This window comes from Anas platyrhynchos, chromosome 2 (assembly GCF_047663525.1).
Source record: "Anas platyrhynchos isolate ZD024472 breed Pekin duck chromosome 2, IASCAAS_PekinDuck_T2T, whole genome shotgun sequence".
Lineage (NCBI taxonomy): Eukaryota > Metazoa > Chordata > Aves > Anseriformes > Anatidae > Anas > Anas platyrhynchos.
In genome coordinates, this window is record NC_092588.1 from 15,297,534 (window position 1) to 15,324,560 (window position 27,027).

Below are 27,027 nucleotides of genomic sequence, written 5' to 3' on the forward strand. Positions count from 1 at the left end.
TCATTACTTCCAAGGTATGCAATGCAATGAATAAATCTGATATGGGATCCAAGACTAGATATTTGATATCCCCCTCTGCAGGAAGAATAAGAATGGTAAAAAAGAATTGAAGAAAACACTGGTTACCATGTTCCCAACCATCCTCAAAGCAGCCATGTAAATATGACAGTACAAGGGCTTCAGCAACATCCACCATGGGAAAATTTGAAATTCATGGTTTACCTGACAGATGTGGAAAAAAGCATGGGAAATCATACAGTTGAGAGAAAGAGAAGAGTTTCACAGTAGTCTCTAAGAAACAGACAATACGTGAAACAGACAATATGTGAAAAATAATGTATTATTTATTCCATGGATTCAGGTTCAGATTTTTAGTGAATTTACTTTAGATTTGGGTGCTAGTAGATTTGAATGGTTATATTCAGACTATTTCATGACTACTCTTCTTGAGTTTCAGAAATGAATTTGGATGCTGAGTTGAGCTGAGGTGGGTATCCGGGGGTTTGGTTAGTGACCACATCTAAATAATATTATGCTGAGGTAGCACTGTCTGCCTTATAATCACTTTGCCTGTGGGAGAGGGCCAATCTGAGGGAGGTCACTGAAATTAAAATGGAAAAGTTAATTACATAAAAATAATATGGGTGTGTTGGGTGCTTTGATGGACAAGGATGATGTAGGAACAGAAAAATATAAATGTTCAGCAAGAGCTATTTATAAATCTTACCTAGTGGGAGTAATAGACAACAAAGGATAAATCAGTGACTATTAAGCAATGTTTGTGCCAAGAGAGAAACAAAGTTTTTCAGTTCAACCTGAGACGTAATGAACATAAGGTACACAGTGTGGGATGTGAGAGCTTTTGGGGATCTCACTGTCTGTAATTCTGATGCTGGCTAGATCTCCTGTAGTCAACTAACCAGTCACTGACCTGATCCTAGAGCAGAATAAGCCTTAGGCTCTTCTAGGCTTGCAGACAGCATCCAAATATCACAGTGCCCCAACCACCCTCTGTGGTTTCACGGCAGTACCTTTGGTGCCTGCATGTTCTGCCTGTTCTACCACTATAATCCAGTCTTCAACAATAAAATAAAATAAAATAAAATAAAATAAAATAAAATAAAATAAAATAAAATAAAATAAAATATCAAATAATCTTTTCCAGACTAGCAAAATTTTATGTGGAACATGGTGGTCCTTTAGCTTTTGGCTTAACGTACTGTAAATTGCAGTCTGTTTCAAAGTAGGAAGTCTGTCCACAGTGGTTTTGCCAATATCCTTTCAGCTGCTCAGTCTAGACCTGTCCTTGCCTCCCTTTACATTCAGCAAAGACCAAAGGAGTCCTTATCCTGCAGTCAACATCACCATTGTCACCATTCCCACCAAACATGTGCCATTCATTCCTAGTTTACAGTTGATATTTGTCCTGCCTATGTTAATAGTCATTCTTAACTCTTTAATTATTATGAAATGAGACAGTTTAAAGATAGAGATACTAATGTAACTTTTGTGAGCATAAGAGACAAAAAGAACATTTTTCTGTCTGTCAGGTTTTCCTTCTTTAGAAGCCTAGGCTGAACAGGATCAGTTTAACTTGGAGTATGTGGAAGTCTAAGCTGTACTTCTTGACCAGTGAATAAGCAAAGGGTGGCATTAGAAGTCATCCACATTAAGTGAAATTTCATGTTATGATTCTTATTTTTAACTAGACAGGCTTTTTCCTTTCACAGACATTTGTCAGATCTGAAGGTTGCCACCCTTGTGAGCCTTTAAAAGATACTGTCACCAGATACTTCAGGTTTTTTAACTCCCTTTTAAAATTCCAATCCTGGCCATTATACAACCAATTACCTCTATAATTCTAGGGAACAGCCTCTGTCTTTGTCAGTGGTATTGGACTGGAATAAAATGGTCATAATTACAGATAGAGATAAGATATCCTATAACGTGGCCTCAGAAACAGGTCTCAGCGGCTTTATGGCATTTGTGGCCATACTCAAGGCCAAACTCACCTCCATTCAGATGCAAGTTTGAGATAAATTTTGCATGAGCAGGAGGCATGTACATGCCCATACAACATCCAGCCCACCTGCCTTGGTGGCAGTATCAAGTAATTGACACTGAACAAAGAAGTCAGTCACAGGGGCCCTCACAGAGAGATCCAGGTGTTACAAAAGACATGGTCATGGTCTTTCTGGGCAGCATGAGGTTCTGTATCCCCAGAAGTGGCTATGCATCCCTAGAGGCATGTGCTAATCTCTAGTGTCATGAGTAAATTCTGGAGCAGGGTCAGAAATCACACTTGATTTCAGCTTATCTCACAACATGAGACATCTCAGGCTGTGTACTCAGTGAAGTGCAAAGGACAATGCAGAGTATAAACCCAACAGCTGATTACAGTCTGCCCTTCCCCTGCTAAAATACCTCATGCTCTCACATATGAGTTTGCCTGTGGCCATTCACCTCAGACCTAACATCTCAGTCTCCAGAAAAAAAAGCATACAACATTAGGATTCAAGTCTTTCTGTGGAGGGTTCTGATTTTAAGCATGCATAATTACTTAATAAGCCTGTTTCTCCACAAACACAAAAGTGCGTGTTACAGGAAACCATCAAACCAATTAAGAAAGACACAATATGGCTTGCACGCTGACTCAGCGCCAGGGAGAGTTGGAGGTGTGTGAATTGTTCAGAAATAGGTGTGAAGAGTATAATAGGCCTGAGCAAAGAAGAATCTAGCCTTTATAATAAAAGCTGGCCAATGCATGACACAAAGTCAATTTCAAGGAAACACCCTTATACCCGTCAGTGATTCTATTGAGAAATAGCATATCTGCTCATATATTTGGAACTGACTATTATGAAAGAGGCTACTGTCCTAAGGCCTGGAGTGAAGTGTTATTTTATATAGTGTGTTTTAACTTTACCATTTTATATAATATTTTTAGCAATGTGAAGTACTTAACCTTTATCACTAGGCATCAAAAATTCTCCAAGTGTGACACTATACAATGCTAATGGATTACAACACACCTTATGAGGCAAGTTTTACTTTCTCCATTTTATACTTAAAAAAGATGAAGCAGGAAAAGATAAGTGAGCTCCAAAATCTTGAGCTACTGTATCTGTAACATTTGTGGGTCATAAACTCAGGTAATCAAAAGGATGCTTTATTTAAAAATATACATATGCATACATACATAGACAGACAGATATACATAGGTTATTTTTCACAGCTAAAAGAAAAAGAACAATAACAACAAATCTCATCTGGACCTAAGTTTTCAAGTTGATCAGCAGTATTGGGTGTCCCAGTTTGACATCTCAAGCTGGTTGCTCAGAAGAGAAAGTCTAAAGATGCTTGAAATTACATAGCCAAAACACTGATGCACCTAAATCTTTTGAAAATCTGGGCTTAAAAATAGCCCTTATATAAATCAACATAACTTTCTTAGAGTTCCACTCTATTGACAGGTCCTACCTCTATCTACTTTCTATGTCCTATTAGTATGGGACCATTTTCACCTCCTTTTGGCTTCCATCCCCATTAATATTTCCTAGGCACCAGTGAGAATAGCACAAGACTGTGCAGTTCCATACAAGGTACTTATTCAAGCATGTTCAATGAACAATGCAAAGTGCCTGCGTCTTTGAACAGTTAAGGGCTGCATACTCCTGAGTCTAATTTAGCCTCAACACAGTGACATTCTGCCTGGAATAAATTTTTGTTGGGTCTAAAGCTAATGCACTGAGAGTTAACTTGACTGCACAGTACAAATGTACCCCACATAGTTGTACTCATATGGTGCTGTTTGAGGCTATTAATTGCTTCTCTTTGGAGCCTACTGGCATGATCTAGGACTGCAACCCTCTGCAACTGCTGTCAAAGCAGGAAACAGGGAACATCTCCCATTCACAGTAATAAAATGTTTCTTCTCAAGAATTTGCTTTTTATAAAGTAAGGAGACAGGAGACCCGCTCCACTGTAGTTTTCTCTTTCTATATCTTTTCCCTTGGGGATTTACATAAGATTTTATGGAAGGGTTTTAATTTTATTAGGATATTTTTCAGAGTTACCCTTAAGTAACCCTTTTGCGCTCATTCATGTTCTCTGTGGTAGGGTGTTCTGTAGCAATTATGGACATACAACAAACCAGTGAAGAGCTCAAAATAGAATGTACAAGTCTTTTTTCTCACTACAATTCAGAAGGGAGGTGACAAACTGCTCCATGGTGTCAGAAGAATCACTGTGGTTCCCCCAGCAAGCCAGGACAAGGGCTTACAATGCCATTGTGATAATGTCTAGAGGCCCCAAATAAAATCAAAGCCTTATTTTGTTGAGGCTGAACAGCTTCTGCTCCGAAGAGTTGAATCCTGCAGTCATAGAAATATTATTTTTATGTTAAAAAAAAAAAAAAGAAGAAGAAGAAAAATAAGCCTCAGATAAACAAAAAGAAAAAGATTTTTTTTTTCTATTACATTTTCCTATTATTTCTACTATTTGGGAATAGAAAACTAAAGTGAGAAAGGACTGGATAATTTGTTCAAGATATATTTATTGTATATATATATATATTTGTTCAAGGCCTTTTGTTGAAACCAAATGTTCTAGTCCAGTGTTAATTTACAAGACTAACCTTCCTCTAAGATGCAGATTTTTGTGAACATTCAAACCTGTTCTTCTATAAGAAGGTTGCTTGCTAGCCAGACTAATCACTAGAGCTGCCTCAGTTAAGAACTGCCTTGGGCATGCAGAGGCGTGTAGTACATTTCTACAATCTGGAGGTATCCATCCAGCTGCCAGTAAAACCATTCTGCATTCTTGTTAATATCATTTTTAGGTGCCTAAGCAGAGGTGCATAATTCAAGTAGCCATACAAAACATTCATCAGACCATCTGCTCATACACATATTTCCTTACTTTCCCTTTTCTACTTGTATTTTAGTACAATATTGTCCCACTCCATTACTTTTCCCAGCTATTTCCAAATAAGCCTCCAAAGGCAGACCATCAACGTTATCCTTCCAGCTATGTTCCTGTGCCTCCAAGTACATAATGTTGCCCCCGCATCACATACCTCATCCCAGCAGCTTTGCATAGAGTGTACCCAAGCCTTCTGCCTCACAGAAGGCCAAAGCCCCATTGGGGATTCTGAGGAGTCACAAAGCCTCCATGTTCATCACTTGTGTGTGCACATCACTTGTGTGCATCTGGAGACTTGCTGGCAGCAGCCACTCACACTGACTGCTGGGCACAGACCCCAAGGGATAAGCATCTACCAACAGCTGTTTATCCAAGATTAACTTTCATCCCAGATAAGGCATTGCTGCCACTCCTGTAACACCTAAGTACCAAAATCCAGCTTTACACAGGCAGTGCCTGATGTTGGCAGGTTGTTAACATTGTCCACAAAAGTTTGCAAGCATCTCCTTCCATGCTTTACCTCCTGTCAGACTGCTGACCTGAAAATAAAACTTTGCAAGAATGTCCTTCTATGCAGTACCCAATAAACAGTGGTGCTGTGCACAGCATTGACTCTCGGAGTGTTTTAATTTGTTTTTCCAGTTAAACCAGTTACTTTTATACAATAGTCCTTAGATTGCTCCCAATTTATGCCAATTGCATCTATACTGGGTTTTCACAAGACTGAACCTAAATTAAACTGCTCTCCTATGAGGCATCCCCATATCCTGTCACAACATGCCTCTCTAGTGCACATAACCCAGCCCACCCTTCTGTGTCAAACATGTCCCAGTGTAAGGGCACTGACTCCCTTACCTGCCTCAACCCTGCCAGAGTCTGAGCCAAAGTCACCATGTCGGTGCCACAAATACAAGGACAGAAAATGCTGAGGAACTGTTTGGCTCTTTCCTTTCTTGATCTTTCCACACAGAGGTCCATCTCCAAAAGCAGGAAAACTCTTACTGGTCATTCATGTCCTCTGCAATGGTCATAGAAATGTGCATCTCCTAAACTCTTGCCAGGTGCAGACAAACTGCATGGTAGCCTGAAGAGCCCTAGAAGCCCTTCATTGTCCATTACTCTCTCTTATCGAGAGTTGTCTTTCAGTCACAGAGAGAATCAGCAGCAACCATCCAATGGCTTCTTTGCTTCTCCTGGATTTTCAGCAGTGTTCCAGACACATATCCCAGCAGCACATGCCACATGTGTCCTTTTACCTGAGCAATAAAAGTTTCATGTTGTTGAAGCCCAATGAAGATGCACCTATTTTTTTCTATAAGTTTTGCTGCTTGTATTCCCAGTAATTCATACATTTACTGGAAGATTGCTTAGAGTTATGAATGGATAAAATTAAATCTGATTTACCTTATTTAACTTTGGGTATTTTGGTTCTTGAAATGGTGATAAATAACTTTTATATTCACAGTATATTCACAGTATTGTGACTGAGAAAAAACATTTTTTAACGTATAAGTTGAATTAAAATACCTTTTAGTGTCTTCTTTCTAAATCTCCCAAAATCCACAGAAATGAGTGTACATAGAAATAGAGTGTACACAGAAATCCATGTACATAATTCTCAAAACTGACACGTTCTCAAAGTTTTGCTATACTTGCTGCTCTCTAATCATTGCTACAGCTAAGGGGTTTCTAGGGATTCTGCCACTGTGTAGGTCTCTTTGTTCACTAGAACAAAAATTAGATGTTTATTTTATTTTTCTTTCTCTTCAGCATATGTATGCTCATATGTGTACTCCTAAAGGCTTGTTTTCACTATGGAAGTAAGCTGCATTTTCTTCCTCTAGAAAAAAAAATACAATAAACATTCCCAAAACAGATCTGAATTTTGTGTTTCCCTTATAAAGGCAGAGTACTATGTCCTCCTTTGGTTATACAAAAATAGAAAAAAATATATATTTGAAAAAATAAGTCATTTTAGTATTCCAGAAAGACTTAGAATACGTTAATAAGAATGATTTTGCTTAACAGAGTCAATGAAAATTTGACTTTGTTAAAGTTTGAGAAGAAGAACCACCAATGCTTATTTGAGGTATTAAAAAACTCAGGTTTCTCGTGCTATTGTTCAAAATTAAGACACCCACTTACCTCAGTATTCAGTACCCAATAAGTTATGACTGCATTACAGAATATTCTGCTAAAATCTTGCCTTGACCTAAAAATAGGCTTTAATTCTACCACTGTTCTGCTGCACAGTGCTTTCTTTTTGTGGTTTGGAGCATGCAAATGGTCTACATGGGGTCTTTTTAGATAGCTAACTTTACTGATATGATTCTGATAATCACAGAATTGAGCAATAATTGTACTTTTTTAGTATGTTTTGCATATCTAGGTCTGCAGACAGGCCCTAATCATACCTCACTGACAGACCTGGAGAGATATAATAATATTTCTGGTTACTGTGGAACTCATTGTAGTGCTGGGTTCCTAGCTGGTAAATCCTGTAAGAAAAGGAAAACAAACAAACAAACAAAAAACTCTTTAATACATACACTCAGGATTGTACAAAAGTGATGAAAAATCATCATATGTAGCTAGAGATAGATGCTCAAGGCTATCGCTTTGATGAGAACATTTTTTAGCAATATGTGAATTTTCTCTAGGTTGATCTCAATTCATTTATATATGTGTATACACATATGTGTTTAGTAATAATTTAACACAAGTTGAAATGTTTCTGGAAAGCTTACTTTATGAGTTAATTTTATCCCAATAAAGGGCTTTTTACCATTCTCTGTTCTTATAGAAAAGGGTCTAAAAGCTGGAATTGGATTTGACAGGATGGAAGGATTTGTAAGTAGAACAGGTGAAAACATAACTGGCAACAATTAAAAGCTAATTATCTGCAGCTATCAACTGGTCACCAGCTGTTCTGAACCATATAAAGAAACATACACTACAAGAAAAAAACATATGCTAGGGGGAGAAGTATTAGTGAAGGCTACTAAACTGGAAGAAGATACATAGGTGATTCAATTCAGTTCTCTAATCCAAGCCTGATCTTAAATGTTCTCTTGTGAGTAGCTGTATTCTGCAGACTCTCATATTAGAAAAAAAGTGTTGACTTTTTTCCTAGATGCATGAGATTTCAACCATTGTGAGTTGTAAATGTTAGAAAAGCTTATTTCTGATTCACTCTGTTCTTCACTTTGGTAGAATTACTTACATTACCAAGCTATTAATGTTATATTAACTTGTGCTTGTACTTAGCTGAGGAACAGAACTTGCAAATCAGTGGGGTTGTGAGAGGGGTCTGAAGGAGATTTCTTTGTCTCACACTGGCAATAGAATGAAAGCAAAGTGAGTTTCCAAGTGCCTTCTCAGTTCCCTTCTTTTGTCTAGTTGCCTTTTATCCAACCTTAATTAATGTAATTGCTACAATTTCATAGTCCAGTGGAGACTAACTAATGATACTGGAGCTGAGTGTTCTGTTTCTGCAATAAATCAAGAATGCAGTTCATATAACATAGCCTTATACTTCTTCCCACCACATCAAATTAAAGAAGATAAATATTTCTTTTTTCATAGCTTAGGGTCTGGTAGTTAGATCACTCCCCCATGAAGTGGGAAGGTCTGATACAATACTTACTTCTGCCTGGGGTGAGTTCAAATCCAATGCTTCAGCCATTTGAGAGTACCCAGTACTCAGTCTTGGGAAGTACAGTCTCTGCAGCTTCCACTGAATCTGTTCCTTAGTGTATAAAACCAGCACAAGATTTATGGGGCCAGGAAAAACAGAAGAGAAGAGGGAACATAAATAAGTAGCTAGGAAAGCTTCATAGAATCATAGAATATCCTGAGTTGGAAGGGACCCTTAAGGGGCTTCCTAGAATACAACTGGCCTGGAACTATTGTTCCAGAAGTGTATCTATTAAGCAATCTTTTTCAAAATGAAACAAAGATATTATCCCAGCAGTGGAGGCTGGCTAAGATTCATATGATTAGAGGAAGCATAAATTTACACAGAAGTGGCCTGAAGATGAAGGGGAGCTGCTACAAGCAGAATAAAGTTTTCCCACCAGAAGACAACCACCAGTTGCGCTGACACGTGGCTCATTGCAACAATACCTGGGAAGAGGAACTGCTGGTGTTGCAGCCTAAACTTGTGTGTGAGAGGCCTGGTGCTGACCAGCCCACTACTACTCTTGGTTTCCCAAAATCACACAAAGAAGGAAGGGAAGAAACTCAAGTGTTTTTTATTCATTACAATTCTTAAACTTGCCCTACCTAGTCACTGCCAATTAAAACAATAATCTGAGGGCAAGCAAATGTAAGACAAATCTGTAAAAAGCCCAGTAGCTATCAGAAGAAATGACTTTGATTGAATATATTTTCTTTTTCAAGTCCATAGATGCATCTGTAGTGGCATGTCCATGGTCTACAAGTGGATTTATAAATAAAAGCCTGGTATAGTCCTACTTTCTTAAAGATTAGTGAAAATGGAAGGAGAAAGGGAGGAGTCTAAACTTAAAAAGGCACAGAGTGGAAAGTTGCTTTTTCAAACACAAAATTAATCTCTATACATTTCTGAGAAGAAATATATATATATATATAAAATTTGAAGACGATAAAGAAATAAATAAAAAAATAATGCCATCTTACCACAAGACTTCAATCCAAATTTTCCAGGTTGCAAACAATTGTGCACAGTTCTTTATCTGAATTATTTGTGTTGTACAATAAACTTGTATTTATTTATTTATTTTTAAGGCACAAAAGGTTAAATTGACTGGCATATTACTGAGTAGAACTGGGAGTATGTAAATATTCCACCTGAAGGTAAATCCTGATCCTGACTTCCAGCCAAGAGCATCTCTGAAGTAAGGCATGCCTAGAGACGTAATGTTTACCATTCTTCAAGTCAAGAAGCTTGTGATTTTATGGAGGAAAAAACAAGACTTGCCACATATTTTTTATTATATATATATATATACTTTTTTTTTTTTAACTGGCAACTAATGGTAGGTAAGAAGAATTATCTTCCTTGTGCTGGTTACTAAACTTGAGGTCAAAAGAAAAAAACAACAACAAACAGATAGGGCCATGTGTAGGGAGGCTTAAACCCTTCAGAGTGGGATCAAGAACAATTGGTAGGGAAGTCAGCAGGCTGGGGTGTTTGCAAACAACTACCTGGGGAGGAGGAATCAGCTCCTCAGACAAGGTGTTCACTGCTGTCAGAGAAGCTGCTGTTCCATAAGCTGAGGTCTGCTGCTGCTGGCAAGGTGTAATTCTCTACCATGGAGAAATGCTGCTGGTACTACCCTTGATGATGCCATGGGTTGTCACCAGACGTACATGGTCACAGGGAAACAACCACATCAGTTCTTTCTCATCCTGAAGTTATGAAAGTCCCCTACCTCTCTAGGAAGTGCTTAAGCATTTAGACTATAAACTCTTTGGGAGAAGAAAAAGACAGCTAAGGAATGTTGAAAACATTGCATCCCCTGCATGATCCAACCAGCTGATACTTTGACCAGTCTGGGATTTGTGTCCAACACAGATCCACCTCCATCCACTCCCTATTCCCAAAAATGAGTTGGATTTTATTCAGCTGAAATTCTTCTCAAACTACTTTAACATGTGTTGCAATGTAAAAATAAATAAATAAATTTTAAAAATACGATTCAAATAAAATAAAATAAATAAAATAAATAAATAAAATAAAATAAAATAAAATAAATAAAATAAAATAAAATATTCCTGATGAGCAGAGAAGGTGTAAAAAAAAAAAAAAGTGAGCAAAGCTTCTTTTCCTTTTCCTTTTCCTTTTCCTTTTCCTTTTCCTTTTCCTTTTCCTTTTCCTTTTCCTTTTCCTTTTCCTTTTCCTTTTCCTTTTCCTTTTCCTTCTTCTTTCTCTTTCTCGTTTGCTTTTTTATTTTCTTTTTCATTTTCTTCCTTTTTCTTAAATGGAAAACAGAGAAAAGACAGACTAATGGGATAACACTCAGGTGGGATACTGGACACTCACAGTAGAAAGACATTTTTTTTCCATCACTAGGTTGTAGACCCCCCTTTCCATCCAGTGGCTTCTAAATTATTGTCTGCATATGTTCATGCAGGCACATCTAGGAAAGGTGTCTTACTTCCATTTATCCTGGGTACATGAGTCTCTTACCCTTAAAAAACAGGGAGAGTGGGATATTGAACCCTTCTTAAGCTGAATCCAGGTCACCTAATTAAAAATATCAGTTGAGAACAATAATTATCCCTTAGGTCTTCCACTTCCCTAGCAAAGAATATTATAAAAAGAGTAGCAGGAGCAACTGCATTTTATGCAGAGCCTAACGCAGCTGGTATGTGTTAGGTATGCTTTGATAACATCTTCCAGATCAAAGCCCCAGGGAACTGGGGTGGGGTGGGGGGGAACTAAGGAATGCCTGATTTGGGATCTTGGTTTGTACTTACCTCCTTAAGCAGGAGGTAAGGACTAAGCTGTTCATTTTTCTGAAGGCAAGGAATTTGGGCTATGCATAAGGAGTCTACTGCTTGAGAAATCCCCAAAAAAGTAGAACAATTAGGGAACTTAGGTGCTTCCTGAAATATATAACAGGAGGTTTTAGAATCATGGTTTTGGGTTTTAAGTGCTCAGATTTAAGTTATCTATTCAGCGAAGTTACAGCGCTTGTTCTTTACACTCTATTCCACACTAAATGAGAGGTACAATACATCTCAGACTGAGAAGGGAGGTTAACCTGCAACCTTTATGCTTGTTGGTGGTCATACAACACTACCTACGTGTCCAAAAGAGTATTTATACTAACTATGCAGTATCAAGCTGGACTACATCGAATTAGTTTCACTCGAATTTACTTTTCTCATCAAATAAAATTCACTTACCTAAACTTCACTAAAAGTGAAGTTTGGCTTTTTGAAAGAAGGAATTTTTCTGAGAATGTCAATATCCCAAGACATTTTAACTGAATTTTATTTACTTATTGTGCTTCTGTATCTCTATTTTTTCTAATATTAGTCATGAAAGTTAGTACTAGGGAAATAAGGGACCTTCATTCTTATGCTCAAAGTAATCTGCTTTGTAAATTCTGCATAGACACAGACATGCTTCCATCTGCTTTAGGCTTTTTAGTTGTCAGACACATATGCTCTGAGAAATACTCTTTATATTTTAGCACTAGACCTGATCAGATAATTCACAGTGAATAATTTATTTGAACAAATTTAGACTTTTCTGTTTGTTAGTTGTCCATGAGCTGCTTGTGATTTTCTTGAATTTATTCATTATTCAAAAGTATTTACTTAATAACTTCCATGAATAACTTAAGGAGCAAAGATTTGTTTGCATACTGTTTGTGAGCAGTTTGTCAGTATGAAGAGCTTGGTGTCGTTGGACTGTTTTTATTAGATACAGAAGCTATCTAGCCTTTTACTACTATTGAAAATGTCTTATGTGAATACTTACATTCAAAAGTTCAAAATTTGCTTTTTTATCATCTAGTAGGTGGTTATAATGTGCTGCAACTCTGTATATCCCTAAAGTAAACCTTTCGGTTCCAAAATCCCAGGCTTGCAGATACATGATGCATTCCCTTTTAAAGAGGATTTAATTTTTATACAGGTGGATCTAGACAAAGATATTTTTTAGGCATTCAGCCTCTACTTGCAGTTGATGTCTGCTCTTTGAGTCCATAGTTGGAAGAAGAAAAAAAAACATTAACCTATCAGTTGTTTTATGTGAGAGAACTATTGCTATTTGAACATAACCAACTCCATTGATGTGTGCTTTTTTTTTCTTAATTCTTTCTTCTCTTAACATCCATGCCAGCTTTGTATTTTAAAATACAGCTTTAATGTTGTGTCTATGAAAAGTTAAGTATTTGACAATAAAACATCTTGAGCACAGGTTTCCTCTTCAAAAATTGGAACAGATTTATATGAAATAAACAACATGCTTTTAGCTTTTTGTTTTGTTTTGTTTTTTGAATTAAAATATCAGAAACTTTAGGCAGTGAATTCTAAAAATGGCTGTTTATATAAATCTTCTCTGAAACTCTGATAAAACAAATGGAATAATTTAATGATGGAATTGTTTATTTGTATTTTAAAGCTGATTAAGTTAATTTTTGTTTCTTTTAGTAAATGTTACAGAAGCTTTCTCTGTAATTATTTTAATTAGATGCATTAAATCTTTCTGAGACATTTGGTACAGAAAACTAAACCAAAAAAGCACAGTTGTTTTATGACTTTTAATGCTTTTTAAAGCACAGTAACCATGATCTTATTTTGAAATTTTGTTCATCACAACACAATAAGATTGTTGAAAATGCATTAAGAAGAATATATTTATCTCCCTTTATATTCCTTTGGAAATGTCATTTATGTAGTGCCAAAATGTTATGTTTTAGTAATACTGGTGCATATTTGACATGTAACTGGCAGATGATGTCTAAGCATTATGCATGGCTATTAAAGATTGCATAGAATTCATAACTGTATCAGTACCTGAGAGAGAAAGCTGGTAAAATTCTGAAAATTTATATATTTATACATAATATCAGTGGATGAAAGACACAGGTGGATTTATAAGAATTAAATGAAGGACAGAAAATATGTCAGTAGGAAGGTTAAAAGAAAAGCTCCCAAAGTAGTGTATCAGGCCTGCAATAATAAAATAAGATGGGGGAAAAATCCTAAATACAGATAGTGCAGAGTGAAACAGTCGATTTCATATTCTTGTGCAAATCTCTTTCTAATATATATTTAAAAAAAAAAAAAATCTGGTTGATGAGATAGCTCTTCAGCTATCTCATGGTATCTCACTTGGTATCAACACATCTTCACTGTGATCCTCTAGAAATTTCCACTGAACGTGCAGATCCCTACTTAAGAAATTTGAGCCTTTTGATACCGAGTTGTTAATTGTTTGTAACTTTATATGTAAGATCTATTAACGCAGTCTACAAACCCTCCTTCCCCTCGCAGGGCTTCATGGACCATGAGGTAATAACTATTGTGTCCTAATTGCTAGAAGAGAGAGAGATTTTTATATAAAGGATAATCCCAGACTCTATTGTAGTTTGCTCAAATGAGTAGAAGGAAACAGCAATTAGAAGAGCTAGTGAGATGCAAAAAGAGGCCCAATAGCTGAATATGAGTAGCTATCAATGGAAAATGAAGGAAAACTTATCTAGCTGCTTTTTCATATCCATTTATGCTTTCTTCATTGACTAGAATTTAGTCAAGAGCCTGAAACATGAGGAGAAATGTGTCCAGATGGTAAAATGATTTATCTCCCATTTGTATTCTCAGGATTTGCATTTGGGCTATCTACAGTGCATAAATATTTGTCCACTCTTGTGTTTCTCTTGGAATGAAGTAATAACCTCTGCAAAAGAACCTAAGTGTGGTTCTGGGAACAGTTTACTCCAGGGACTACTCCTGATATTAAATATAAATGCCACCACACACATCTTGGTGTCTTCTAGCCCCCATAAGCTTTCCTTCCCCATGAGCCTTTGTGTCCCATATCCACCTAGACACATGCCATTAAATAACTACTTTGATAGGTGGCCCTCACTTCACTTATAATACTCTGTGTTAAAATCAGTAATAATAAGCCAGTTATATATTATAGCCCATGGGATGTCACAGAGGATCCAGAGAAGTCAGAGCTCAACAATGTAAAAAGATGACTCTAAAGTGGGATGTGCCCACTTGGCATAGGGACTGGACACCACACCCAGGAGTTATCTAACTTATCCATGTGAAAGAGCACACAGACTACAACCTGCTGGCTGTAGATCTCCTATTCTCACTAGGTTCTTGAGTTTGGGCTGAGGATATGATGTACTAAACTGATAGCCACAGAGGTGCTTTGTATGACAACATTTAAATCCACTTCGGGGGTTTTGTTTTAACTGTCCACATGAACCACGGGGATATGAAAAGCACATCCTGAATTAAACCAAAAAAATGCAAAATGCAAAGTAACATTTAATGTGTGGGACAGTCACTTGAACTTTGAGAAATCATCACTTTGCAATAAACTGACTAACGAATTTACAGCCTAGCACACTCTGCTCATTGGAGCTGCTCAGCTGTAGCTCACATTGTCTGGGCCTTGTCCTTGACCCTGTCCTTTTAGCTCAAGAGCTTTTACTTCTTCAGCAGCAGGCAGGGAGGGGAAAATGAAAGGTCATTATGTTTATTACTATATTATTACTACCGTGGAGAATTTGAAGCTACTGTTTGAAATTGTAATAGTGATCAATTTATCATGTATTTATTCAGTATTACTGAAGTGCAATATTCTGTGAGATCTGCACACTGAAAGCAGTGGGAGTTATTCAGTGATGTGTTTTTGAAAATTCTGTAATTTTATATATGTACGTGCAAATAATTTTTTTAATCACTGTGCATTTGTGACTCTTGATAAATGAAATAAATGTATCTTCCCTACTTGATAGGTACTTTGAGGATGAATGCTTGTGAGAGTCTGAAAACTTAGGTACTTAGGACCTTCTTAAGCAAGTGTCCGAGTATATGAAATCCTATTCCTTCCAGAAAGGTCCATTTTACACATATTAATAATGCCATTGCAAAGGCTGTGGGCCTATCATTCTTTCTAAAGACATCAAAGTCTGTAAAGTTGGGACTAGAGTCTTCTTTACCTTGTGTATGGTGTTCCCTAGTGAACACAGTGAGTTAACCACTTCTATCACATTCAGAGAATGTTGGGTTTTGTATTTCTCTCATTTGCTGCAATGTTCATGACCATTGTCAGAAATAACATGGCAATATCACGTTCATTGCTGCACATCTCAGGGTGGACCAGGCCCATCCTGTGAGTCACAGTGCAATAATCGCCTTGGGATTATGTCTTGTCTCCCGCATGTGCTGCATCACTACTGGCAAATTTTGTTCTCACACATTAATCAATGTATATATTTATTGATTTTCTTCATTTGAATTTGGTCTTTTCTATAATTTTTCAAAGAATTCATGCCAGAAGCTGAAGTAACGGATGTGCCTGAGAGCAGAGAGGTCAGTGATAACCAGTGCATTCAGTCATGCACATATATATTTACAAAACCAACACCAAAGTTAATATCCCAAGTAGGATTTGTTGAGATTTGCCTGGGTTTTAGTTTAAGTGGTAGTATAATTCCCAGCAACATTTTTTTGTTGTTGTTATTTTGTTTTTGGTTGTTTATTATTTATTTATTTTTATTCTTGTTGTTGTTGACTTTTTTTGGCGTGATCTCATCTGCTTGTTTCTGCATTGATCCATCTCATCTTGCTTTCAGCTTTATGGTTCCCCTCCCCCAGACTTGCTCTGCTTTTGTTTTTCTTCTGATATCATAGCAGCAGCATGGTAAAGCAGTACAGAAATCTTCTCACTTCAATTAAATTTGGCTTGCATGTATTGCTCTGTTTCTTCCTGAAATTGTATTGCCATTTCCAGAAATGACATGGCAATATTTCACTTGAGTTCACTTGCCATTTTAAGTGGACCTTCATGGATTTACATTAATGTTATGAAACCATGCCTAATATAACTACAGTGCGGAGAAAGGTAAAATGAAATTAGTTTAGCTCATTGTCTGCTGTGCACTGAATTGGCAGAGAAAATAAAATTGCAGATCACTATAATATCTATAACAATCCTGCAGGATCAGTCATATCTTATCCTCAAAAACTATACATGCTTATATGCAAACTACATATATAAAGCTAATCTACTCTTCTCTGAGGAAAAATTAAAGCTGGTGAAAAGAACAAAAGTACTAAATGCAAAGAAGACTTCAAAACTGTTTTGCAGTTCTCCAGAAATGCAGCCTGTTCTGTTTTCTTTCTGCAAACAACGAATGAACTTATGAAGATCTCACTGAACTGTTTTGCAATGCTTAAAAATTTCAAAAATTGGTATATTGAAATAAGATACAAACAAACAGAAAACCCCATCAACTGTCTGTGATTCACATTTCAGAGCAGACAGCAGCATTGCACAACAACTTGAGATTTGAAATGAGAGGGATCCTGCATCCAGATGAAACTTCATGGGGATTTCAGGCAGAATATAATTATTTCATATAATTATATTATATACAAGCAGAATATAATTATGCAAAGTTGGAATTTTGTCAGGACACTGTGGTGAGCACCTATGCTTTGTGAAAAACTTATGGGGATTTTTAATTACAATAAGTGGTCAGAATCTTAGTTTGATGTCTCAGCCAAGAGATGAATTGATACTGAACTACTAGACTCTCAGTACATGCCTGGGTAGTACGAAAATAACAGAACCATTAGGCAGCTTGACTCACCTTGTAGTGATGGCAGAATGGGCTGTATCTGAAATCTGGAACAATGATTAAAAAATACTGTTGCTATTCTACAGAAGTACAGTGATTATGAGGGATGTAACTCTGTATTCAAGATTCTTTCATTCTGAGGGAAAGATATGCATCTGCTAAACATGCAGATATGTTATCTGTTCACTTTAGAAACACTTAAACAACTGAGCATCTATCCTTAAAAATTACCACAGAATGGAATAACTTTTAAGAAGTTATCATGCTATGGAATGAGTCTTATGATATGAACTCATTATGAGTTGTAGAGCCTTCAATCAGCAGAGTGGATATTACACTGAATAGTTGAATACCCAAAAGTTTCTTAACTGGTTCAGTCCTATCTGTCTAATCTATCTATCTTCTCATGTCACACCCAGCTCTACTGTATCTGAATGTCTTCCAAGTCTCTCTGGGGCAACAATATTTTTTCATTATTTTTGGTAATGTAATATAAACTGGAGGCTACAGTATCATTATTTTATTGCTACCCCTGAGATATTTTTGTCAGATGTTAATTCATAACGTTGCAAAGTTCTTCTAAAAGAACAGAAATTGGAGTTGATACTTTGAGAAAATATTTTTGTAGTGCTTTTTATTAGATTTTTAACTTTTCTGTGGGTTGTTTTAGGCACTTCCAACACTCTAAAAGGCTACTTAGCTTCCTAATTTCAGAATTTTTTGCAGTCTTTTTTTTTTTTTTTTTTTTTTAACTTGAGGATGTTTATATTTTGATTAAGTTCCTGGACTGAGCAGAGGGTATCTGATTCAACTTTCTGACTGGCACAGATTTTTTATTTTTTTTAAGGGCCTATACGAATAATATACCTATGAGTTTGCATTAGATTTGTAAAGTGATGATAATTGCCTCACAGATGAAAGCACATACAGTCTTGTCTGAGTGGTGCCAAAATATTATGGATTGGGGGCGTCTTGTATATTTTTTGATATGTTGGAAGGAGAAAGAACAAGGTAAGTAAAACTAACTGAACTACTGTCCTGATTTTTTTTTTCTGTACCTAACATACACAGATATAACAGGTAATAAAATGCATTTGTCCATAGGCTCTCCATGTGAGGCAACCTGAATGCCAGAAATTTAAACTCATGCAAAATATGATCCATACACAAAAAGTCAACTTAACTTTAGCAGAGCTGCTACTGGCTTCGCTGTAATTAAGTGCTAATCGTAGGGGTGTGCTGTTTTGCAAGGCAGTAAACCAGTTTCCTGAACGGATAAACTCCCAGGTCAAAGGCTGGGGAGTTTACTCCGTCGGGGGACCAGAATCACTGCTGAGAAAAGCAGCACACCTGTCCTGTTATTGTGATTATGAGACAAATGTGAATACAGCCAGTAAAACAAAGTGACTTGAAAGTCTGGAAAAATTATTGACATAATTGGAAAGAGTGGTGTATTGTATGCCCTGTGAGCATGGAGCCGGGCTCTGCCTGGTCCCATGGGATTGCACCAAGCTCTCAAAACTAAAGCAGGCAGAGGGTAGGTGGTCACAGGGTGTGCAGGACCATTGGTGCTCAGCATAGTCTTGGGAAAGTCACTTGAGTTGTCTAAGGGTGTTTTTTCCCAGATGTAAAATGAGGATATGAGTAAACTTCACAGAGGTGCTTCCAAGCACAAATAATAAATTATGTATAGGTCTTCAGTATAATCTGATAGAAAGTAAATAAAAGTTGTATCTGTTCCCATATGTTTCAGCAAATAAGAATTTAAAGAATAGAAGTAGTTAAAATCAAGAAATGAACAATGCACTTGAAAAATACTCATGAAAAGTAGAAAAAAGCCTTTGAAAGTAAGTTATAACAACTGTGCTTTATTCACTGGCTTAGAAAGAAAGGAAAAGTGAAAAGTGTTGTGATTTTTATCACCAGAACACCACATTTATCTGTAAGTAATTGGACTGTTAGTAAGCACTGGTAGGGAACATCCACCCCAGCATGAAATGCTGGGACTTGACACAAGGAGAAGTATGTACGTATTGTTTCTGCATCATGGAATCCAAATTTCTGAGGCTCATTTCTCTGGCAGATAGACTCATGCAGTTTGAAAACGAGGTCATTTTTTTGATTTAGCCAGAATTTTATATGAGCAAAGAACGAGTAGCTTCTTCCTCAAACACTAAAAAAAAAAAAGCTGAGATACTTCTAATCATAAGTAAAATATTTATAACTTCGTATGCAGATGTTTGTGGCAGAAGCATGTACAAATAAAGTTTTTAGGGGAATATCTGGAAGAACAGTGAAGGGGATTGGTTGAAGGGTTGAAGGTCTACATAAATGTAGCTCTCCCTCATTAGCCCTCACACTTGTCACAAGAAGACACTTCACAAAACTGGGCAGCCTTATCACAGTATGCGGGCACAAAGATCCCACAGCCAGCCAGTAAATAGGAAAAAGAGAGAAGAGCTCCTCTTGCCTGCACAACTAGTTCCAAAAATTACATTTTCTCTGACTCTTATGCTAGAGAATCTGATACCAATGGTATTAGTAAAATGATACCACATAAGTTATATTTAAGGTCTGACTGCACCTAACTGTCCCTGTGCTTTTTGTAAATGATAACTGCTAGTCTGTTAGTGCTCACCGTATGTCTTCAAGGTGATGAAGTGATCACTTTCTCATATATATGGTATGAATCTTACCAGTGTGTAAGATACCTCCATAAATGATGGATGGATTACAGAAGACGGAGCCAGACTCTTCTCAGGTGTGCTCACTGACAGGACAAGAGTCAATAGACAAACCAGAGTATAAGAAATTCCACTTCACCATAACAGAGTTTTTTGGTTTTGTTTTTAATTTTATTTTTTTTTTTATTTTTACTGAGTGTGGTCAGATCCTGGAAGAACAGAAAGTACTAGAACCTTGGAGATATTCAAAACCCAGATGGATGCATCCCTGAAGCATCCTGCTCTGAGCAGAGGGGTTGGACTATATGATCTCCAGAGCTTCCTTTCCTTCTCAACTATACTGCAAGTCTGCCAAAATAATAATCAGCTTTACAACCAGTATGATGTTTAAGTAATCTACCTGTATCTTTATTGATGAATGAAAAGAATATGTGTGACTTTCACTTCTTCTAGATAGAGCATAGTATTAATGGAAGACAATAGGATTGACTTGTAATTAGATTTTTGAAAATCTGGACTTTTCTGATTTTCAGTGGTGCAGAACTAATTTATGTACACTGACTCTTCGCTCGCATACATCACTTCAGTAATATTATGTGGTTGCTATAGAAGGCTTTATTTATAGATCTCTGGGGACGTTGCAGATGCACTGTGCAGTTACACCTGATTTCATACAATCCTAGAAAATCACACTGGAAAGGATTTTAATCCCAAAGCAAATTAGCCTAATCTGTTAGATAAAGCTCTTAAGGATCTCCAAAATGAAGACTCCAAGACTTCCTCAGGCAATCTGCTACCTTACTTGGAGAAAGATTTCCCTTACAGCAAAAGTGAATCCCCCTTCCTGTAATTCCTATTTTATCTACTCTGGCCATGAAAAACAGGCTCATTTCAGCAGCTTTTTATACAATTGAAAGTTTGATGTCTCTTTTCTTGACTGAACAAGGCCATGTTTTCTAGATCTGTGATCACTCTCACTGACCATATCTGGACTCTTTCCAGTTAGTCCACATCTTTCTTTAATTTATACAAATGACATAAGAGAGAGGTCTGGCTTTATAGATGAAGTTCCTGCACATACAGTTTTTTTGGGGGACTTGGGGAGAAGAAACCAGAAACAATGCTGACTTTTGGAACAGATCCAGGCTTTTAAAATATTGCATAAATGTCTTAGAGGGAAAAAAAATATATATATATTTATATATCCTAGAATATCCTGAAGGTCTCTAATCCTTGTTCTTAGAGCAAGTACTTCTAGTGGTTTAAGATGCTACTACTCTTCTGCCAGAGGTTTTTGCCAGAATAAGAGTTTTGGATCTATGCACAGATATTAAGGCCAGATCATGATGCTCCTCTAATTTAACCTGCTGCATAAAACCCCTGCATCAAGCCCAAGAGCTGCTGGTTGAGCTTGGCATATCTTTTAGGAAGGCAGCCAATCTTGATTTAAAGACTGCCAATGATAAGGAATATACCAGATCCCTAGATAAATTATTCCAATCATTAATTACCCAACCTAATTGCTAGTTTGAATTTGTCCAGCTAAAGCTTCCAGTCATTGGATACTGTTATGCTTTTGTTTACTAAACAAATGATCCTTCTATTGGAAATATTTCTTTAGCTGCTCTAAGGCTGTCTCAGATATTTGCTCACTACTATACTCTTCTGTAGCCTTTCTAATATGCCAATATTTTATTTAGTGTATTTAGTGTTTATTTATTTAGGATACCAGAAACACTGGGGTTCAATAATCATCTACTGGTGCACAGACAAAGTTTTTTGAAGACATGTCATAGTGATTGAGATCATATCTTTATGCTTGGGACCCAAGATATATGGATTTCTTTGATCTCACACAGAATGTCTTGCACAAACCTCTTCCCTCATCTTCCCTCTTCATCCAGTAACACAGAAGGTGGAGAATGTTGAACAAGCAACTCAACAGCTCAGCTCCACTTCTGAAGAATGACTGAAGCCACTAAGCATGTTGACTTAAGAAGGCTTGCATTTTGAATTAGTTATTTGCTTCTTAAAGTGTTGTTTTGGTCTTTTAAGGGCTTGAAAATTGTTCACATAATCTTAGCCAGTAGAAACATGAACACAACTGTAGCCATATGTCCCCACCTTGCTGCAGGGAGGTCCTGCTTAAAATCTGCAGCTACAGCTTGTCCTCTGGTAGCATTACTGAGTCCCTCCTTCTTCATAGGATTATTTTGTGTCTGGTTTCCCTGGAAACTCTTAGCATAAACAGATGATGTAGGCCTTTTGTACACTGAGAATTTCTTGATATTTGGCAGATTAGACAGCTAGCTTCTGCACATGTGCAGATTGACTCAACTGTGCATGTGCAGTGAGCTGGATTTCTCTTGGATATATTGAACTTAACAGCACAGGCACTGAAAGTGTGATATTTCCCAGACACATCCAGTCCCTGCATCTGTGCTGTAGAGTCAGTCTGCTTATGCACAATTAATTTGCCACTCCTACAGTGTATCCAACATACCACATTGTATAGGCCACTGATTTAGTCACTTGGGCCCTGCATGCTGTGTTTCCTGAGCACACTGGGATTTGGCATCCTGCATGCAGATCTAATTCCTATTTGCCCAATGGAGTCATTGATAGCTACTGCAGGGGGACCTTATGGACTGATAGAAAGTATTCAATTATAAAGTTCATTTCATGGGAAATCCTAAAAGAAGAAGTATATCTTGCCTGTGATTTTAATTTAAATTAATTGATGAATTTATTTTATCCCAAAGATAAATAATATTTTTGATTAATATTTCAGAATTTTAAGATAGCATCTTAGTGAAAACATGTAGTGTTAGGACTGAGTTTTTCCACCTCTATTTTTTTTTTTCCATTAACTATGACTTTTCACTGTAAAATCAGAGAAAATCTATTAACATTGGCTAATTGACAAGACATTCCACAAGACCTGAATTGTTTAATTCCACAAGTTCTGTACCTTTGCACCCAAAACAGAATACAGACATTTAAATTGCCTATAAACACTTTCTCAGACGTTTTTTATTGTTCTTTTACTGTTTGTAGGTGTTAAAAGTCAAAGTGAGAAAAGTAGTAGATAAGATCAACTAGTCCTTTTTTGTTATTATCATTCTTCAAGGCTATGTTAGATAGCATTTCCTTCTAGCAAAGAGAAAAGAATGGGACCATCATTACAAATCCTATCACATAAAACAAGGAAAGGAAAGAATCCAAGTAATTTTGAGAGTAGGCCATATGATGATAAGCATCTTCACTATCTGTGCCATACATAGTTTGCCTCTAAAATAACTTTGATCTAATACATAGTCTTTGATCTAAAGAAATTAACCATCTTCTGTTCTCTTGGTGAGATAAAGCTGAGACCATATAGCCAGCTTTAGTGGCAGGATACTTTATTAACTTGGTTCGTTTTGCTCCCAGAGGGTCCATGTGTGTATGCTGCTTTACTCTTGGTCTGTTCTGGGCCAGCCAAATGTCTTGTTTCCGGAGAATCCTCCAGTTCACTTAAGGGTCTGCTCCAGGTGGAGTATCCAAACCATGCTTAGTTTTCAGTCCCGATTCCAATGGTTAGTGCATCAAAACTACCATGGTGAATGGCTACAGCAGAGCTTTGTCATTACTTGAAGCACTCAGAACTGGGAAAAAAAAAAAAAATTAACACCTGTATTTCAAGACCAGGGGAGAATTATCTAATACCTTACAGTTCCAGCACTTAACAGTGTAGGTATGAACCAGAGCACACCAACTGAACATGGAACCACGGCTCAGCATACAGACATAGACAGCTGTCAGAACCAGCAGTAGCCAACAGCAATTGTATCAAAACAAAAAACAAAAAACAAAAAAATTGAATCCACTAGAATATATACATATATATATATATATATGCATATGCATATGAGCAGATTTATAAATAAATGTGTGATGCCTACAGTAGGTTTTCTGATTTAAAAGTTCTTCCTCTCTCACCAGCTATGATGTTTGGGGCAGGACTATACCACCACAACATTGCACAGAGTTAATGCTTCTATAGAGCTCATGACTCAGAGTGTACATTTCCTTGTTTCTTCTATGCCAAGATTATACTGCTTTTGAGCTGATAAGTACTGTTTGTCTAGCTCAGGGAGCAAATACTTTCACTTTTTGTATTTTTTATTCTCTTTCTAATTCATAATGACTGATCGGTCTTCTTCTGGTTGATGTCAAAACGCAAAACAAATACATTTGACTACGTGATAACACCGTGGGTTGGTCCCAAATGTGTAACTCTATCTATTTAATTAAATAGTAATCAATCTGAACATGTTCAATATATTTTCTCATTGTTTTAGCATTTGTAAGAGTCAACGTGTTACCCAGCTTGTTGTCATTCACTAGTTCAAGTGGATGAGAGATCACAGAATATATATGTAGCTGACAGTTTTAATACAGACCTCAGACAGAAAGGAAGATCTTTTCAGGAGAAATATCTGATTACTCTCTGATAGTAAGTGAAAGGTTATTAGCAATCATATTGTCATTTTTTTTCCGACTCCAAGCTGCCCAGATAAACAGGCTTGTGTACAGATTTCATCAGATGATAACTGGACATTCATAATCAAATGCCCTGAAGACTTTCAGAGTTCCAAGTAAGTTAGGCACTCAAAACCTAGAATATGGACTGGCTTAATTTCTACTGCTCTTCTGAACAGAAAAGATTATATGTGAAAATCAGTCCCGAAATCCCTTTCTATGAAAGAAAGAGCATGATGGTTTTTATTACATTTCGTATGAACCAGAAAGGAAAATTAAACAGGCATGAACAGGTTCTTAAATAGAGCAGGTAATGAAATGAAGAAAAAGTAGTCACTCTTCTAAGCACTATTGCTCAGTTTAACCCTGTATGGGCATACAGTGCCCATACAGTTTGCTCACTTAGTTTAACTTCATTATCCAGTAGAGCTTATCAGCACATGAATGTTTCCAGTTTTCTGCTTGGAGATCTAAAACCATGCTCAAATTAAATTCCCATTGAAGTCCATAGTAATTTTGTCAAAACAAAAATTGCAGAACTTGGCAAGACAATCGGAAAAGTATCATGGATTTTTTTCACTTTTTTTTTTTTTTTTTTTTTTTTTTTTTTTTTTAAGGCAAAGGGATGCTTTTAAAATGGATTTTAGGTGTCTGTTTTACAGATTATGTCTATATGTATTTTGGAAATAGCCTTCATTAAGAACCAGCTGTTTTCAATACAAATAAAGAGCCCTGATAGGACTTCATCTGGAATACTTTTACAGTTTCAATTATCGCACTGCACAAAAGATAAACTGAAGCATGGTGAAGAAAAAGCTTTTTTCAGTCTTCTTCTGATCCTCCCTGTAACTTACAGGATGACGATACTATAACAGCTTTGCTTTGTTTTACCTAGTAAAGGATGAAAAAAAAAAAAAAAAAAAAAAAAAAAAAACCAACAACTTATAAATAGATCAAAGGTATAATACCAGTCTTAGTAAAGGTTTGTTTAAGCTAAAGGACAAGTACAAAACAATCAAAATAAACCAATCACAAATAAACTGAGAACGAAAATTAGAATATGGATTCTGATCAAAAGAGTAGTAAGGTTTTCATGCATCTGTCCAAGGAGAGTGGTAGGACACAGCCAGGGTCCTTGCTGTCCCCTGGCAAAACCCACAGGCAACACCACTGGAGTAATAAACTTTTTACACGCTATTTAACCTATGCACTCTTAAAACAGTATGGCTGAGATTACTCTTTGGCTCCCTTTAAATATTGCAAATCTCAATGCTTTCTTTGGCTATTCATAGAATAGTTGTGCTTAAACCAGGACATCATCAATACAAACAGCACCCAAAACTTTGTTTACCTGAAGACTATGCTGACAAGTCCAGAAATCCCAAAACTGCCTTCTCATTTAACTGAAATAAGCTGTGCTGGCCTTTGCGCAGATGTGGAACTAGTCTACAAGTCCAGTGGTGATACCTGTGTTGATCTCAGATGGAAAGAATGTCATATTGAATTATCCCTACATACCCAAATTACATTGGGGTATATGACAAATGATTTATCTCCAAAGTCTTCAAATCTCACCAAAATCTCTGGGTTTGCTGTGTTTAAATACAAGTAACTGTATTCCAAACTGTAACAACTGGAAGATGTGGTGTAACTTTTTTTTTAAACTTTTGTTTTGCCAAACATATTTGGTTTGCATATATATAAAAACTTCATTGCAGCTTGCTTAGTTTGCTTTTATTACTTTCACTTCCCAACTTGGCTCAGATAAATTTATCATCTTTCAGGTCTGAAAAACTACTATAAAACAGTCTGTCTCTGGTATAATCACTACATAACGTATATTTTTATATTTAATATAAGGAAATTATGTGTTGAAAGGTAAAGCAACATATAATTAATAGCAAACCTGGCTAATGATAGCTAAAATACATCAAAGCATCCTGAAGCCCATTGGCTAGTATACATGCTTTCGGCAAACTACTAACTTCCAAGCAAATTACCTTCTTTTCTAGCTAGGGATCTTTTTAAGTTTTATAGTGGGAGACACTGATTGAAGCTTTGATTTGTTAATAAAATGATAGATACATGTCATTAAATTATGCCGTTGAAGCATAATCTTCATATAGTATTTTACTTTATGGCTGCTGAACATGTGGTTCTCCTCTATGTGTTCAAATACAACCATTACTCTGGTAGTCATGTTTGGTGTCATATGTTTGGAACTTAAGTCAAGGGCAAATAAAATGAATTATATCCCTTTCTATGAATTATGTTGTCTGTTGATTTCATAGGTGTTGTTTCCATCAATTTTATTCACCCATCAATAGCAAAATTAAGTTTTACTTGTTTTGTCTTTAATTTTTACAGATCTGTGGATGTTTATGGCCAAATGACATTGCAATGACTATCCTAATTTCATACATAATGCATAACTGTGGCATACTCCAGGGAAAAGAATTGTTAGGGTCTGTTACCTATGTAAGTCCTATCAAGTGAAGTTATATGGAGCTGAATTACAGCTTATCAAGCCTAAAATAGATAGGATATTCAAAGAAATCACAGGGAGTTGG